Source organism: Macaca nemestrina, unplaced genomic scaffold (assembly GCF_043159975.1).
Source record: "Macaca nemestrina isolate mMacNem1 unplaced genomic scaffold, mMacNem.hap1 Scaffold_80, whole genome shotgun sequence".
Classification (NCBI taxonomy): Eukaryota; Metazoa; Chordata; class Mammalia; order Primates; family Cercopithecidae; genus Macaca; species Macaca nemestrina.
Window position 1 is genome coordinate 240,483 of NW_027257871.1, and position 10,828 is coordinate 251,310.

At 37.9% G+C, this 10,828-nt stretch overlaps 1 pseudogene; it reads right to left on the bottom strand.

The window, feature by feature from the left end:
• Positions 1 to 1,911: 1,911 nt before the first annotated feature.
• LOC139361644 (zinc finger protein 705A-like) lies at positions 1,912 to 7,188 on the bottom strand (annotated as a pseudogene).
• Between the last annotated feature and the right edge of the window lie 3,640 nt (positions 7,189 to 10,828).

Consider the following 10,828-nt stretch of genomic DNA (forward strand, 5'->3'; position numbering starts at 1 on the left):
ACGTTTTCTCTTGAGTTTTAGGTTCAGTACTGAGGCTCCTTGATGGACAATACATTTTCCAATTCTGAGGACAAGGCAGAGGAAGCCCCCTCTGTGAGAACTTTCATTTTGCTTCTGGAAAAGTACATTGAATCAAATATAGGAAAGGCTTGCATGGTGGCTGACAGGTTCGCCTGCTTTATCATGCTGGTGTTTTATCTTCGGGACAGAAGTAAAAGGAACACAGCTATGTCTGCCTCTGTGTAATAACTCAGGACTTACCTGAGTAAACTCTGGGGTGTCATGAGATGAACTGCTACCTCCACTTAGAGAGGCTTCAGGGACAAAATTTCAAGAGATTTCTGAGGGATAGAAGAGCAGGGCTGCCTTATTCTCTGATCCCAGGTAACCACTCAGAGACAGAGGCAAGGGCTGGGGACACCCAAATGCATATACTAGGTGTCTTTGATACAGCCTCCATTTCCTTGCTAAATCTATGCAATGACACACTGAGAAATCTGGCGAGTGGGGCTGAAGGTCCCTGATGTGTCAGTTCCAGGGTTGGATGGAAACAAGTGGTTTCAGTGGACATTGAAGTAAAGGGAGGTGAGCTGTGAGGAAAGAGCCGTCGAAGACTGGGGAGACTCGGAAGTTGGGGTAGAATGTCGACCCATAAGCCAAGGAGTGCAGATGCACATCGATTTGTTAGGGCTGCATAAATGAAAGAAGGACTTCACCAACACACTAAGTTTTTTCAACAACCGATTGTATTCTTTCAATATTTGTAAGTATTGATCTTTTGGAAATGTTTAATGAGATTTCTTATATAATTCTGCATTCAATTTATGCCCAGGTCACTTTGCTATTATACATTTATGTGCTGCATTTTTATGAATAGACATTTTCTCAAATTTCTTAATTATTTTGCTAAACTATGTGTTAAGAGTTTTTTCTAGAGGTCCACCTTCTTGACTCACTTTTCTGATGAGAAATCTATCAGGTTTCTCCACAGTGATTTTCAAATTTGATAGCTCCTCAATGTGAGAAATTTAATGTCAACTAAGAAATGAATTACCACTAAAGAATCTTCTCTTTCAAGATGCTAACCGTGTTTTGTCCAGTGTGAAATCTCACATGTGCAACAAGCGTTACTCTGTGAAGAAAGGATTTCTCATGATTTTTCAAGGCATAACTTCTCCAGTAAGAAGTGTTTGGTATTCCAAGAGAATTCATTGCCCTTGGAAAGACTTTCCCTTCTTATTTAGCTTATAAAGGATTTCCTTTCTTATTTTCCATTTTAGCAGCATTTTATCACTGGGTTTTCTTGTGAACATCAAGCCTAGTGCTTGGCTGAATGTTTATTCACAGAAAATTCCAATAAAGGGTTCATCCAAGTAAAGTTTTCTTAGGTTATTTGACAACAAATTGCACATAAAAACATTTTCACACTGAACACAGAGCTAGAGATTCTCTACCTGAAAGTCCCACACGTTTTAAATTATTAAAACTGTTGCTGAAGACTTTTAGTTTATCATGTTGACAGTTTCAGCTCTCTCGTGTCATTTATGATCAGATCACTAACACGTCTTTGGTACACACATGTCGTACAATTTCTCTTCCATATGAATTTATTGATGTGGACTGAAGAATAAAGGCAACTGAAGTTACGTCCATGTTGGGTATAGTAATTCTTCAAAATGTGGGTCCTTTGGCATGTTTAGATGTTACACTACAGCTGAAGTCTCTTCCATATTCCTTACGTTCATCATTCCTGACACCATGTCATCTAAAGTCAGAATATGTTCTGAAGACATTTATAAGTTTCTCTCCAGGGTAAATTTTCTGATGTTATTTAAGATTAGTACGTTGACTGAAGGCTTTCCCACATAAATGGCATTCATATGGCTTTTCTCCAGTGCATGTTCTCTCATATCATCTAAGGTCAGAAGATAGACTAAAGGCTTTCCACACATAGAAGACAAGCATGTGGTTTCTCTTCCGTGTGAATTCTTGTGTGTCCTCTAAAGCCAGAGCTTTGACTAAAGACTTTCCCACTTTTATCACATTCATAACACTTTTATCCAAGGTGAGTTCTCTTATGTCTTCGAAGGTTAGAGGATTGAATAAAGCCTTTCCCACACTGATGACACTTCTACGGTCTCTCTCCCGTGTGAGTTTTCTCATGTCTTCTAAGGTGAGAACGCTGAGTGAAGGATTTTCCACATAGATGACATGCATATGGCCTGTCTCCAGTGTGAGTCATCTTGTGCCGTCTAAGGTGAAAGCAATTAGTATAGGCCTTTTCACATATATTACATTGATATGATTTACCTTTAGTATGAATTTGTTTATGTGGTTTAGGGGACAACTGATTACTAAGGGATTTTCCACACTGTTTGCTGACGTAGGGTTTCTTTCCACTCTGAGTTAACAAACACTGAGTCATTGTGGAACTGTGAGTGCAATCTTCTCCCAAATCATTACATTCAAAGGGATCCTCCAGAATGAGAGAGTTCTCCTTTAGAGACAAAGATTAAAAGCTCTTAATGATTTACCGACATACATCTATACATTCATTTCACCACCTTTGAATCCTAGACCAACCATTCAGTGGTAGAGCCCAGTTGAAATGTTTCCAATGTTACTTGTGTGAAAGGAAATTAAATTTTGGCACCCCAAACTCATTTAACCAAAGGGAAAAATCAAGCTGGGAACAGGGTCACACAAACCTGCCTCCCCCTTCTGGTTCCTAAATAATATGGCTACAAGATGAAAAGCTACATGCCTCCCCCATATTTTGCCCACAAGGAGATTCCTGATGAGCTGTTAAAATTACACCATGACAATGCAAACTGATAGCTTGTCTTTACAGGCGCAGTCATCCCCAGTTCACCAGACACAAATGCATATCCAATTGTTTCCCTGCCCCATTTTGCCTATGTTGTCTTATATAAAATGCAGCTTTCCTGCATTATTCCTCTGCCTCATTTGTTTATGTCATCTTATGAAAAAAAATCCAGATTCACTAAGCCAGAAAAATTCATGAATGACTATTTTTTTCTACCCAACTTTTACATGAAAATTGTGTACTTCTCAATATCCCACCCTTTCCCCCTTTAAATTTGGAGAAAATTATCTTTGGAGAAAGGTATACACCTGTTCCCCAGGTGCATGTCCTTAACTCTGGCAAATACATCTCCTAAAATGATTGAGACTTGTCTCGTCATTTTTCTCGATTGACACTTGCGTACACATTATCTTCTGCAGACACAGATATTTTCTCTTTTGTAAGATCCCAACTGCAGAGTTATTCCATTAATTGTGATGATATCAATATCTTTCAAAGTCTGAGCATGAGTAATGTGTATGCACTTGTTCTATTTTAAAGATCTCATGTTATGGTTTACAACACAGGTCACTTTATTCACTGAATTCAAAGTATCAAATTTTTTTTTTTTTTGCTTAGAAAGCACTTAGGGCCAGCCTAATTACACTCAGGTGACTGTGCGTCATTACTAACTTAACCCATTACCAGATCTTTAACTTAGATGACTGGTGTACAGAGCTATAAAACTCACCATTGTCATACCGGTGGATGCATCTTTTCTGATAGGATGCATGGTTATCGTGTGTTTTTTCTTAAGGGCACTTTCCTTGTCTGAAATAATTGAAAAATAAATTGTTACCTTGGTATTATGGTAATAAAATTGTTTGAAAAACCACAAGGCCTGTTTACTTTTTTTCAAAAATTGACACTTAGATGTGGCAAATGTGTCAAATGAAGAAAATACTTCAATAGAACAGAAGGTAAAGCGTCAGCAATTAAAAAGAGTCTTAAAATTAAAATGTGAAAAGATTTAAAATGGACATGAGATATCAGGCAGGTAAATAGAGGGATAGTCTTCACAGGGGTATCAGTAAAAGAGTCAGCATGTGACAGTTTAACCCCAACGAGTACATGAATTATCCTTTTCCTGAAAGTAAAAGAAAAGGCAAGAGGACACAAGAGTAGCATCTGACATATGAACAAAAATGATGATACCATCTAAGGAATTCTGCTCCAGTAGCTTAACCTACATTTTAGAAATTACCACTCATTTAATAAAACCTCTAATTAATATTTGACTGATATTATTCATTGACAAAGCACCTCCTCCTATTAGAGCACAGGACCCTGTTGCTTACGCAGATTCTGGCCTTGGAGAAATTCTCTTCCTTCCCGCCAGAGCTCTTTTCCTTCCTCCAGCTGCAAAGTTATATAGGATTTGCTTATCTGGTACCCTGTTAGTGGAAACAGTACATGTGTTTTGAGTTCACTGTCAATAAATGTGCATTATCACCAACTGTAAGGCAGGCTATCAAGGAAGAATAAAACAGTGAAGGTCAGCTCAGGCCACAAGACCTAGAACACAGAAAACTCCCCAGGATTTTTTTGACCCAACATGAGACTAGAAAATAAATCCAAATGAAAGGTCCATCAGGAAAAGGAAATTCAAAACAGTCAGGACCTATGAATGCTGAGTCCATGCCTAAGTTCCAAGACACAATGCAGAATACACAGTCTTTTCAGAAAGAGATTAATTAAACCTCTGCACAGTATGTTTATTATTATTCTCATGCAGAACAAAAAAAAAATTTGATTTACAAAAATAATTGATGTTCTATACAGAAAAGATATTGCTATTGTTTTCACTAATTGGTCTCAGCCTAAGCGTAGCGACTAAAGCAGAAGAGTTATTTAGAAAATATTAAATTTAATACATTGAAAATATTCATTAGGCCGGGCGCGGTGGCTCAAGCCTGTAATCCCAGCACTTTGGGAGACCGAGACGGGCGGATCACGAGGTCAGGAGATCGAGACCATCCTGGTTGACACGGTGAAACCCCGTCTCTACTAAAAAATACAAAAAAACTAGCTGGGCGAGGTGGCGGGCGCCTGTAGTCCCAGCTACTCGGGAGGCTGAGGCAGGAGAATGGCGTGAACCCGGGAGGCGGAGCTTGCAGTGAGCCAAGATCACGCCACTGCACTCCAGCCTGGGCGGCAGAGCGAGACTCTGTTTCAAAAAAAAAAAAAAAAAAAGAAAATATTCATTAAGTTCTCAGGTCTGTTCTGAGTATTAGACACTGAGTACCAAGGAAATCATGAAATCCTTGTCAAGATTACATTCTAATTGAGTGACAAACTAAATAAAACAAAATAAAATAAAATAAAATAAAGATATTTCTTTCAGACAGATTTAGAGAGCTCAAACTTTTTCAGATAAGATCTGTGAGAGAATCAGAGAAGAGATTAGAGTTAGATATGGGGAAGCTGTTCCAACACTTATTGAATGAATGAGTCAATGTGTGTCTACATACATACGTGAATGTTGAGGGACTCACCGAGGGACACCAGGTGACTGTTGTTTTCCAGCATTACATCTCTGTACAGCTTTCTCTTGGATGTGTCCATCATGGCCCACTCTTCCTGGGTGAAGTCAATAGCTACATCTTCAAAAGTCACTTTCTTCTAAAACATCACAGACACTTTAGTTTGGACAGAGAATCCCTTTTAACGTCCAGAGGAGGAAGGCTGAGATGACATAGGTAGGAGCTGGGTATGCAGAACACCCAGTGTTTTAGGTTCCAGCCAGTTCATTCTCAATACTAGGCTGGTATCTGCCTTTCCGATTCACTCACAGAGACGTGCCCACTCTTAATCCATTAAACTTTACTATGAAGAAATATCACATGAAGTGTGGCATAATATAGCCCAGATATTTTTCAGTAATGTGTTAATCACCTGTACATAACTGAGTATAAAATTTTCGCTTGAACCTTCATAAATAAAACAAATTTACCATGAATTTCAAGAAAATTACAGAGTAGTCACAAGGCAAATAACCATGATTTACTACTTTTTAAACATGACCGTGATTAAATAAATTATTTCTCTACATAAACCACAGGTTTCTCACCAATCAAATGGTTAAAAGACCTATTATGTGCTTTGAATAATCTAACGAAGTAATAGAAAACATGTTTCCTATCTAGCAAATATTTATTAAATACATGTCATTGGTCCCTCATTCATTAAAAAGTTAGAAAGTAATGAACCAGACTCCAGCATTCTTCAGAACTGAACAAGTTTTACGCAGAATATAGGATTCAATTTATACATAGAGTCACTCTAATGTTATGTAATTCAGGTGTTCATGACAAGGCTTGAAGACAGTCGAGCAGCACAAGACAAGACCGCTGAGGCTGCTATACTGAGGAAGTCTTAGTCTGATGATTCCTGTGATATGAAGCTTCCTGTTCTCAAGGCAATCCAAACATCAGTTATCACTGCCTCTCTTTTAACTTTACCTTGTCACTTGGCTTGTTCAAGGATAAAAAGGCCTCTTTACTGTTTTGCTTTTTTCTAACCAGCCCTTATGAAGCATTTCCACAGAACCCTAAATTGTACTCTATCTACTATATTCCTTCTCCTGAGTGTGCAACCATAATTAAGTAATTGTATTTCTTATATGTTACTTTCAGTTACCAGAAGGTGAAAAGGTTAATTATCAAAAGGTAAAATGAATGGGGATAAGAATAATAATGACTTCTTTAGTTGTCCTTTTGCAAAGTTTTTAAAAGCACAAATATATTTTATCAAACTCTCCTTTTTCCTCAGCACTGTGCAGCTCTTGCCCAAGGCCTATCACACGGGATTTATTGAACTCAGCTGCTAGAACATCAGCCTCATTATTGGGCTGTGATCTTCTGCTCTTCACGCATCTCTATTGCCTGCATTCATCACAATCCTAAGTCTATTTCAGCCAACGGTACAGTTAATGGGTCAATTATTTCCCTATGAGGTTATAGGATGGATAGAAGAAAAAGAAATACATAAATGAGACCTCTCATGTCTTTTTTTGTAAATAGCCTGAATAGGGGCTGGAATAAAGTAGTGTAATATTAGAAATTATATTGATAATTTAGGAATCTTTGACACATGATACCCAACCTAGAGTCCTGAGAAAACTTAATTGGAGGCCAGATACCTGAAAGTCTCCTGATTGCATTTGGAACACCCAGGCTGGATGGATTTTGCATCATGAAAACAAACAAACAAAAAGAATAAAAATGAAACACCCATGCAAACTGCAGAAAACTGCCCATTTGCCAGCAATATGGGTGTCATTTCAGCAGAAAGAGGCATCCCCTACTCACTAGTGAATGCATTGTCAAGAACTCAGTCTCTCTCTGTCTTCTTCTGGATTTCCACTTGCAGACACTTCAGGCACTAAGAAAAGCTGAGGTTGGAGAAAGAACACGTGAGACACCAGCCTTGTACACAATTTTCAGACCAACCTGTGATGAAAAGCCAGACCTTCACTGAAGTGTGACACCACCTGCACCACAGCCTGACCAACAGACACAAACACACAGAGGCCTCTCCTCTTTTCCCATGGTCAAAATTAGGAAGCCTATGACTATGGTTTCTGACAAAGAAGGAACACAGATATCTTGTGAACGAGAACATCAAAAGCACTGAGTTTTGTATGTTAATTGACACAAGTCCAGATATTCAGTTCCCTCACTGATTTTAAAACACAGGGATCCCTGACTCCGCCCACATGTGGAATATGATTTCCACCTGTAGATAAACACTGTGGGATTTCTCAGATTTTATTATCCCAGCTTTATGCCCTAGCAATGTTTCTCCAACACCAATCACAGCCTTCTGAAGCCTTACTCCACTTTTACTTTCTCTCAATTTCGACTTTTGTATTTCCCCTTGGAACTTGGAAATCAATCAAGTAAGAATCTGTTTTAGGGTCAAGTGCAGTTGCTCTTGCCTGTAATCCCAGCACTTTGGCAGGCCAAGGCAGATGGATCACCTGAGGTCAGGAGTTCGAGACCAGCCTGGCCAAAATGGTGAAACCCCATTTGTACTAAAAATACACAAATTAGCTGGGCATGGTGGTGCTTGCCTGTAATCCCAGCTACTCAGGAGGCTGAAGCAGGAGAATCGCTTGAACCCAGGAGGCAATTACAGTGAGCCGAGATCCTAACACTGCACTCCAGCCAGGGCGACAGAGCAAGACTCTGTATCAAAAAAAAAAAAAAAAAAAGAAAAAGAAAAAAATCTGTTTTAGGATGGGGATAATGAATTCAGGAATTTATTTCACTTGGAGGGTCAACACTCCCATCCTGCTGATCTAGCCCTTAAAATCCACTGCATCAGAAATTCGCAGCAGTACCCTGGGTCATAGTGTTTCTGTCCTGTGTATACAGTCACAATCCTCTAAGATGCTCAGAAAATACAAAATGACTTAGGGCTGAGAGAAATGTAGCAGCTCAATCTGGTATTTTACTAAGGTGGTATCTAAAATTCTTGCAATCATGGTTTATGTTAGTCTTTGTGAGTTGCAATATCTCTGATTATCATGATACATATTTGCTGAGAAATACTGATGTCCATGTGTATATTCATATATATGTAGGTATATAGATGGATATGTTTATATGAATGCATGTGTTTGAGATGGGGGAAAACATGCATGTATTATTTCCCTGCTAAAAATAAAAAAAATTAAATATATTTTATGTACAAATGATAATTATGTGTCATAAACTTCAAAAAATTTACTGACCCATTTGTACATGAAGTCCAGGAAAAATAAAAAGGGTAACTTTGTATTAATTGTGATGTTGTGCTTACAGATATACATAAATTTCCTTTTTTAACCCTTATAATAACCCTGCTGATTATAGTTTATTTACCAGTTCAATAAATGATCAACAGAGTTTGAAAAATATGACAAAATTACAAAACTAGAAAATGACACAGCAATACTTTTAATTATATTCTGCCTTGTCACTGCCTCTTCTTGCTTTTTTACAAAATTACTCCCCTAACCAAGGTTCTGTATGATTCTGGGGACTCCAGGATTTAGACCCCAGTTCCCAAACTTCACTGTGTCTATTTTTACTGCCACATTTTAATGCACATTTACAGACTTCAACAAGCACTTTTCAATATCAACTTTTTTCTTATTCCTTGGTCTATTTCCTACATCTGTTCATCAAAGCTCCAGTAACATATGACTCCATCTGCCTGTCCCTTCCATGAATGTACCTGACAGTACATGTATTATGTAGTCTATAATTCAAGCAGAACAGATATTCCTTCAAAAAAATAAGGTATTAGAGAATGCCTACAAAGCTTCAGTGAAACCAGCTGTAACCCTTAATATTATTACCATGTAAACTCTTCCTCGAATATCAAAATAAGATTTGGACTTTAGAGAATATTTGTGTGTGATTATAACCCAAACATGAACTAAAAGTAATTTAAATGGTCATATACAGACTGTGCCAGGGACAAACAAGGACAAATATTATAAGAAAATCAAAGCACACTTATTTCCTAAAGGACTCTTGTGTGGAATCTATAAAAACTATTTCAAGATATAGAGATTAAATATATTTCAAAACACACACATACACAAGCAATCTTTAGGATAAATTTTTTAAAACTTATGTTATGGGTCTAAAATTTTCATTAATTCATGGAAAAAATGTATTGACAAACTTCTCACCAGAGCAGGAATAACAACTTCTGTATTTGGTGACTTCAAGATGAGAGCCTGCACAGCTTAGTATCTCCCTCCAGATCCAGATCTCTCTCTCTCTCTCTTTTTTGTTTTTTGACAGAGTTTCCCTCTTGTTGCCCAGGCTGGAGTGCAATGGTGAAATCTCAGCTCACTGCAACCTCCACCTCCCAGGTTCAAGCTATTCTCCTGCCTCAGCCTTCCAAGTAGCTGGGATGACAGGCATGCACCACCACGCTTGGCTAATTTTGTATTTTCAGTCGAGACGGGGTTTCTGCAATTTGATCAGGCTGGTCTGGAACTCCTGATCTCAGGTGATCCACCCGCCTCAGCCTCTCAAAGTGCTGGGATTACAGGCATGAGCCACAGTGCCCGGCCCAGATCTCTTAAAAAGTCATGAGGAAGGAGCCATTCTGCATCCTCAATATTACCTTAATATTTTAAGGACACCCATAACAATTAAGAGGCTGACTTGTGACTTTCTAGCCCTTTCAAGGCTATTTAGGCCCACCTTAGTGAAGTATTAGGAATGCAGTATTAGGTCTCAAGTTCCTGGACACCAAAACCATGTTCTCCAACAGATCTTCAGTAAAAATAGCTGATGTCTATATTCTTTTGCCTGTCCTTTTCCTTCCTTTTAATTCAGAACTGCGGTCTGGAAAAGTGCTATTATTTAGTAGATTCTCTCAATTCTCAACACCAGTGCTATACAGTGTTGAGTAACATCTCAGGTGCTAGGGAAACAGCAGCTGACATTCTAGCAATGCACAAATAGAAAAGCAAAGATCACCACAGACTAAAAGAGAATAGATTTTTTAAGGTATGAAACCAAAACGAGTATATATCAGATTACAGTATAAATGGAAAATCCTATTATCTTGACTGGATTGCAAGTCAAAACCTCTCATGGCTTCCAACATCCAATATATTCAAAGCAGTTCAGGAATGGTGAAAGTGGTATGGAATTTAAAATTATTCTAAGGTTGCATGTGTGAAAGCACCATGCCCTGAAACAAAATATTTATTTTTAAAGTGCATAATAAACACTTCATACAAACTTTGTGTAACCAGAGAGAGAAAAAAATCTCATATTTTTAAAAAAGGAATATGCAACATATTTACATATAATAAAATAAAATTAAACTAAAATAACAGCAATGGAAGACACAATCTGACTTCTGAAAATCAAGGGAGAAATCTCTTTTAAATAAACTTGACACAGTTTTTAAAGTAAGTTATGAAAAATAATAATACCTGAATATAGT